The following is a 6,969-nucleotide window of genomic DNA, read 5'->3' as shown; positions in this document are numbered from 1 at the left end:
CTTTTTCAGAGGTAAGCTTTAAGTCCACTCGTTCCACTCCTAGCACACGCATATCCGAGCTATTTACCATGATCACAGCTTCTCCACTTGAGACCTGGTAAGAAAAAAACCAAGAGTGATCCGAACAAATATGAATATCAGCTCCGGTATCAATCCACCAGTCAAGTGCTTGTAAAGTTATGTTAACTTCAGGAGTGAAGAAAACAGACATGAAAGCTGTCTCAGAGGAGTAAGCACCGTAAGTTACCATGTTGACTTGAGCACTGGTTGTGTGTGGACCCTACTTCTTGGATTGAAGAGGTGTAGTCTTCTTATAAAAGCTCTGGAGAGACAAATGATTGGTCCGACCACATACATAACAAAAACGAACACCACCATCCTCTTTCTTCTTCTTCTAGTCCTGGGATTGGATAGGTTTTCCATTGTGGTGGTTAGGGTTTCTAGGGTTATAAGGTTTCTTTTTGTAATGCTTATTTTCGAAAGGTCGATTCTGATTTTTTCTAGGTGGGGCCTCTACATTATAAGCATTATTCTTGTGTCCAGTAGAGGTTTTACTCCTGAGCCTATGCTGCTCTTCAATTCTAATGGAGTTTAAGACTTGGGTTAGGATGAGACCTCCTTGGGTATGGCTCAGGGTCTTAGCAAAATCAGACCATGAATTAGGTAGTTTATCTATCAGACAGGCTACCTGGAATGATTTATCCAAATTGGTCCCATTAGCCCTAAGCTGATGGATTAGGATTTCAAAGTCATGGATTTGGTTATTTATAGGCTTTGAGTCCACCATCCTAAAATTATTGAAGTCAGAGGCCTTGAATCTCTTTACCCCAGCATCATCAAAATCATGTTTGCTATCTAGGGTGTCCTAGAGTTCTTTGACACTCTTGGCTGTGTAATAGATATCATACAGCCTCTCAGAAAGGGCCCCTAGGATTCTATGGATGCAATGATAGTCTATCTCATAATGTGTCATAGAGGGTGTGCTAGTGGAGGCAGAAGGTTCAGTGTTGGAGGAGATTGAGTTTCGATTTGAGTTTTGGCGAGTAGCATATCGTGAAGTAGTTGGGTTGGACCCGTTATCAACTTCAGTAGTGCTTTCACCTATGGCTGAGATCAACCCTAATGTGGTGAGCCAGAACAGCATTTGGTTCTACCACCTCCTAAAGTTATAGCCATTAAATTTTTCAGGTTTGATACTAAAATGGTCACTAATGTTTGAGGCCATAGGTTCAAGGTTATAGAGAAGGGACAGAAACCTGAATGAAGGCAAAAAGTTTATGTCAAAAGATTGTACTAAAATTTGTATTGAATTTTGAATGTCTAGTTGATATATCCAAAAAAATAATAGCCAGATCAGCTCGGTGGTAGAGCACTAGGCTCACTTAAGTACCAACCTTTCTTAGGCACGTATGCCTTTTTGACAAGCTTTTCTTTGACATTATTAGTTAGTGGATATAATCACTAGAAATCACACAAATTCAATTTTAGAGAAGCCTAAGTGCAAACTTAAATTTGTTATTATGGATTAACTAATTTTCAAATTTTTCGTTTGAATTTTTTAAATTAGTAACAATTGATTACTAAATTTAATGCTAGCAAAACAATTATTGTAATTAAGATCTAATTTATCAATTCAACGAATTATATATATTAGAATTGATTTATTACCTTATTAGAATAATTGATTACTAATTTAGTGCCAGCAAATCAATTATTGTAATTGAGATCTAAAATGTCAATTCAATGAATTATAAGATTTATTACCTTATTAGAATAATTGATTACTAATTTTGTGCTATCAAATCAATTATTGTAATTAAGATCTAAAATGTCAATTCAATACATTATAAAATTTATTATCTTATTAGAATAATTGATTGAGATCTAATAAGCCAATTTAATGAATTAAATTATTATGTATTAACCAATTTTCGAATTTTTCGTTTGAATGGGATCTAAAAATTACTCCTTGAGGAGTCTAAATGGAGGTATAATAAACCTCTTGGAGGTTAAGCAAATTATTACCTTTTTAGAATAATTGATTATTAATTTTTATGATAGCAAAACAATTATTTTAATTAAAATCTAATATGTCGTAATTATAATAAAGGATTAAATGAATTTTATATTACTAACAAAAATAAACAAACACTTTTTTGGATTATTAGCAATATATCACCTAAATAAACAAATAAATCTATAATTACAATTAATAGAAAATTACAAAAGAAATAATATATATATATATGTGTGTGTGTGTATGTATATATTATTTGGCGTCAAAATAAATCTATTATGGTACAAAAGAAATTTATTCTAGCACAAAATAAATCTATTCATTTAATAAATTCAAATCATAAAATAGCAAATCCTACAAATCTACTAATATTAAATTTAAAACAAAAATAAGAAAAAAAATCTGATTGAAAGCAGGTCGAAGCGTGTAGACGCTGTCCCAAAGAAGTATTTGCTTTCACGTACGGATCTTCCGATAATCCTCCTCAAAGATATGACGTCCCTAAACTTTCTCTTCGGTACATCTCGAAAGAAGCCAAATCGAATCCGATCGGACTTACAGATCCAACAAAGAATGAAATAAAAAGAATAAAATAAGCTGAATAAAATTGTAAAAATAAAAAATAGAAGTGGCAAAGAGGAAGAACTTTTCTCCAAAATTTATAGGAATAATTGTGCAGGGGCAAATGGGCCTTTTTGCAGATGCGTCCGCGCCTTCTGCGGATATTTCCGTGGTAATTAAGTGCGGGCACTGGCTCACGTTATTCCCAACGGCAAATGCCCGCTTTTATTCAAGAAAAAAAAAAGAACCACAGCGGGTGCCCGCTAGCAATTGCGCACACGATCCGAATATGGCCGCGTGCGCATTAATTTTTCCAACATAGAGAACAACATGGAACAATAGAGCAACTGAGTAAAAGAAAATAAAACTCAGATGTAGGCATTGATGACACAATCTGCAGCAATTAAAAAGCAGCTTGCTTGGATAATGGCTGAGCTATCATCACTTTAAAAAATTAATAAAAACATTAAAAATTCAAAGAAAATGGATAGCTCTTGATGTGTGAGAAGGTCCTCTAAAAATGGCTAACACATGCACCATCTCCTTCTTCTGCCCATCTCACAAAAAATAAAAAAGAATAAAATAGGAAGCTACTTTTTAAGAACATATTAATGTGGGAAGCTTGGTAAGCGGGTTGCCAACAATAAGGAGGACAAGCCGACCAGTTTTCTTCCCTCTTATCTTGATTCATATAGCTACAGCCAGACCCGGCAACTTCAAGACAAGGGCAACCCAAAGCCCTAACCCTGGTACATGTAGCGGAAATCCTAACCACCATTATAAAATCTACCACATAATATAAGGAGAAAATGAAGAAAAACCCAAAAATCAAGAGGGAAAAGAAGGGATAAACTATTCTGAAAGGAAGGAGGGAGAGAGAGAGAGTACAATAAAGCACACAAATTCAACATCATAGAGAACGAGACCAATGAAGCGTACAACAAAATAATAAGGTTCACATATTCCATCAATGAGCTCCACCAAAAAAATGTAGAGAAGCAAAAAAGCTGAAGTGTTGACATGTTAGCCCAATGATAACCTCAGAATGAAAAGATTTACTTAAGACATGGGAACAATATAGAACCTCCAATATCAACTATAGCCAAATAGAAGAAACATGTCCTATGATTAGTTAAACGCAAAATACAAGAAAGAATAATAGCTATATTTTTGTAACTCAAGAAGCAAAAAGATTAATTATCAAATATTATTGTTTCAAAACCTTATCAATCTTCCACTGCCAATAAGAAAGCGGAATGCAGAGCTACCTTAGAGCGCTTTCCGTACAAGAAGGTGAAATCGGAGGATAATGCGTGTCGCAGTAACCTTCTCTTGTTGTCGGAGTAGCCTCCTCGAGAACAGCTCCGTAGGACCACTAATTATTGTAAATAAATTTTACATAGGGAGCAGCAAAATCCCAATTATTTGAAGATATTGAGTTTAAAACAATCTAAAACGTTACATATCAGTAAAAGACAGAATGCTGTGGAACATGTAGCCTAAGCTTTTACTTGGGTTCAATCATGATAAGATGCGCATATGCAATCCTCATATGTCTTGCAACTGTAGCAAGCTGATTGGGAAAGGATAGCACCTGTAATTTTCAACAATACTTGCATGGTTATTTCCATTGCATCTCAACCAAAATACTTAGATTGTAACATTGCAAACAGCTGAATTATGATGCCCCATACAGCCAATAATTGATGTCAGCATGTTACTTGCAGAACATTCTAACTTCTCAAGTCTCTTAAAGAATGGAAAAGAGTACTTCAGCATACCACAGAATAAAGAGGAAGGATGACTATACAGCGGCTTATAACATGCAATAACATATACAAATATAAAATGTTCTGCTGTTATTCAGCCCTAATCTCATATGATAAGAGACGAAGCTGATGACCACACTCCATTTCTGAGTTCATCAGTTCCTACATGCCAATTGTGCAGTGTAGCAAGAGGATAGTTAAACTCAGATACATACACATGTAGGTACAAATAAATCTGGTGATGTAATATTGTAAAAGGGCTTAGGCCACAAAAGAGAATAGGGAAGGGAGATAACATAATTTAATTGCTATAATATTTTTTCCATTTTTTACCTAGTTGTCGTTTGAAATTACATTCATTACATGCAGACCGAGCTAAAGCTTGAGTTTGGGATTTAGTTCAGGGTAAGTTGGCCTTTACCTTAGGAGGAAAGGTAGAGCTGCAGATTGTTTTATAAACAAAGTATATTCGCCTTCCATTCTGAAGATGTACCCTATGCCATGTAGTGTGTTGTATAGATAGTGTACATAAGAATTCCAGACAGCCTGCAAGTCGCATCACCAAAAATTTCTTAACAGTGAAAGAAAAGTCAGAAAATTCAAAGGGTGAAGATATAATTCTCTATGCCTCAGAAATATCTGTTGATGTCATGTTAACTGCTGCTTCCCCAAGTAGGTTCTCCCTGCAAGCAGGGACTTGGTTCCACAACACATCCATTTTGCAGACAAATCATCATTGGCAGTGGGAAAAAGCTAAAAGTTTTGTGTTTCACAAAAAAGGCTTACCATTCAACAATCAAATACTTATGTACAAGATATACACTTCAAAGTGAGTGTTTAAAAAGCAAAAAAGGCTAATGCGTCTACCATCACGTCCAGCTGAAATCACTCCTCAATATTTTTCATTAAAAAGAAACCATACATTAAATACATAAAAGAAATAAGAGTTTAGAAACAGCCCGAAAGTACTTTGTTAATCACTATAATTCATACATATCAAGATAACATCATGATCATAAAAGAACAATGCCTCAGAAAAGTCCACTGATGTCATTTGAATGTAGCAGCTCCAAGTAGGTTCTTCCTGTAAAACAGGGACTTGAAGCTATCTACACCTCATAAACTTGGAGATATCATCATAGGCAGCTTGGAAAATTACAATTCCAGCTATCAGAGACTGCTAAAGTCAGTTCAAACAAATGGCTGTGAGAAAAACAAAAAATCAACTATCCTAGGTGAAAAATTAGAAAAAACAATGATAATCCAAAATGTCCCAAGGCTCAGAACAGCTTCCTCTATCATTCTGAAGCAGAACTGGCGTTTTTGAAGCTGTCTAGATTCTCATCGCAGACAATGCATCACGATGAGTCTAAAACAAATAGAAGAATAGAATACCTCATTATCCTAGCATTTGAATTTTTTCTAGAAAATTATAAGGAAATCCTCAAAAGATATGCAAATAATTTTATCGCTGTTGCTGGAATTTGGACCCGGGGGCGACCGCTGGGCTAAGAAGGCGGAGCTCCGGCGAGAATCGGTGGACTACGGGTGGCGGCGGTCCGTCGGCGGGCGGCGTCCTCCGGGTGACCTGCAACAAGCCGGTGGCCGGGGTTTCCAGCGCCGGCCCTCCGAAGCTTAAGTCAGAGGGGAAAAGATAAGTAGAGGCAATATCTCCAGAGTCTTTTTTTCCAGCCCCCTTTATGGTAGAGGGGTTCCCCTTTTATAGTGGGGTGCTGGGTTACCTATGATGCGACGGGACCAGGTTGCCGTATGGCTGAGCACGTCGCATGAATTAGTACACGATCATGTGAATTAATGTCTCGCCGTAGAAGATGAGGTCGGGGTCAGGGAGTTGTCGCGGCTGACGAAACGCGGCCAAGCTGACTTATCGTGGAGGATTGGAGATCCGCAGACAGCGGAAGCCGTGCGCATTAATTGTTGAGTAAGCTGGAGGTCTGCAGAGACCATGCGCATTAATTGTTGCGTAAGCTGGAGGTCTGTAGAGACCATGCGCATTAATTGTTGCGTAAGCCGCCCAAGGCGTGGTTCCGAACTGGGCCGTAGGAGGATGTGACAGTAGCGGGCAGTTGGTGAGGTTTAACTTATAAGGATTGGATGCCTTCCGAGATCGGGTGCTTTCTAGGTCGGGCGTTCCGAGGTTGAGAGTCCAGGGTTGGGCGCCTGGTAGGGCGTCAGGTGGTCCGAGGTCGGGCGCTAGGCCGGTCGTCCGAGCTCGGGCGACCAGGTCGGTCGTCCGGATTAGTCGTCCGGATTAGGGCGCTTCCGATCACGTGCTAGCGATGCGCCCACGTACTTGGGGGGACTTGTATTTTCCTCAACACTACCCCCCGACTTCCGAGTTCGGGCTGCTTACGAGCTCGGATGTGGGAAGTAGTTTCCTTTTATTGCGGTGATGGGGGCCAGGGAGCGCCCTGGCGTCCTTCAAGGTCTTTTCGTGTAGCAGGCTCATGATGAGGCTCCAAGATCCGACGGGACGACGCCTCGATTCTATACCCGAGGCGCCCGTTCGGAATAAATGCGCTGCTTCGGCTTTCGGAGTCGACACGCAGCGCGATCCGAACGGAAGACGGAATTCAGCCCCGCCGATCTGGGCCGTTGGGG

At 38.8% G+C, this 6,969-nt stretch overlaps 4 non-coding genes across 4 annotated transcripts; all 4 read right to left on the bottom strand.

Moving 5' to 3' along the window:
• Window positions 1–3,187: 3,187 nt before the first annotated feature.
• LOC113461559 lies at window positions 3,188–3,282 on the bottom strand. The gene has a single exon (XR_003383826.1). It is a non-coding gene; the product is annotated as a small nucleolar RNA snoR109 (small nucleolar RNA).
• A 1,142-nt stretch (window positions 3,283–4,424) lies between these two features.
• LOC113461560 lies at window positions 4,425–4,529 on the bottom strand. The gene has a single exon (XR_003383827.1). It is a non-coding gene; the product is annotated as a small nucleolar RNA snoR97 (small nucleolar RNA).
• Window positions 4,530–4,973: 444 nt separating this feature from the next.
• On the bottom strand, window positions 4,974–5,088 carry LOC113461558. Its single transcript, XR_003383825.1, has one exon. It is a non-coding gene; the product is annotated as a small nucleolar RNA Z278 (small nucleolar RNA).
• A 287-nt stretch (window positions 5,089–5,375) lies between these two features.
• LOC113461557 lies at window positions 5,376–5,491 on the bottom strand. Its single transcript, XR_003383824.1, has one exon. It is a non-coding gene; the product is annotated as a small nucleolar RNA Z278 (small nucleolar RNA).
• Window positions 5,492–6,969: the final 1,478 nt, after the last annotated feature.

This window comes from Phoenix dactylifera, unplaced genomic scaffold (assembly GCF_009389715.1).
Source record: "Phoenix dactylifera cultivar Barhee BC4 unplaced genomic scaffold, palm_55x_up_171113_PBpolish2nd_filt_p 000674F, whole genome shotgun sequence".
Classification (NCBI taxonomy): Eukaryota; Viridiplantae; Streptophyta; class Magnoliopsida; order Arecales; family Arecaceae; genus Phoenix; species Phoenix dactylifera.
Note: the sequence above shows the minus strand (reverse complement) of the source record. Positions and strands in the feature narration are given on the sequence as shown.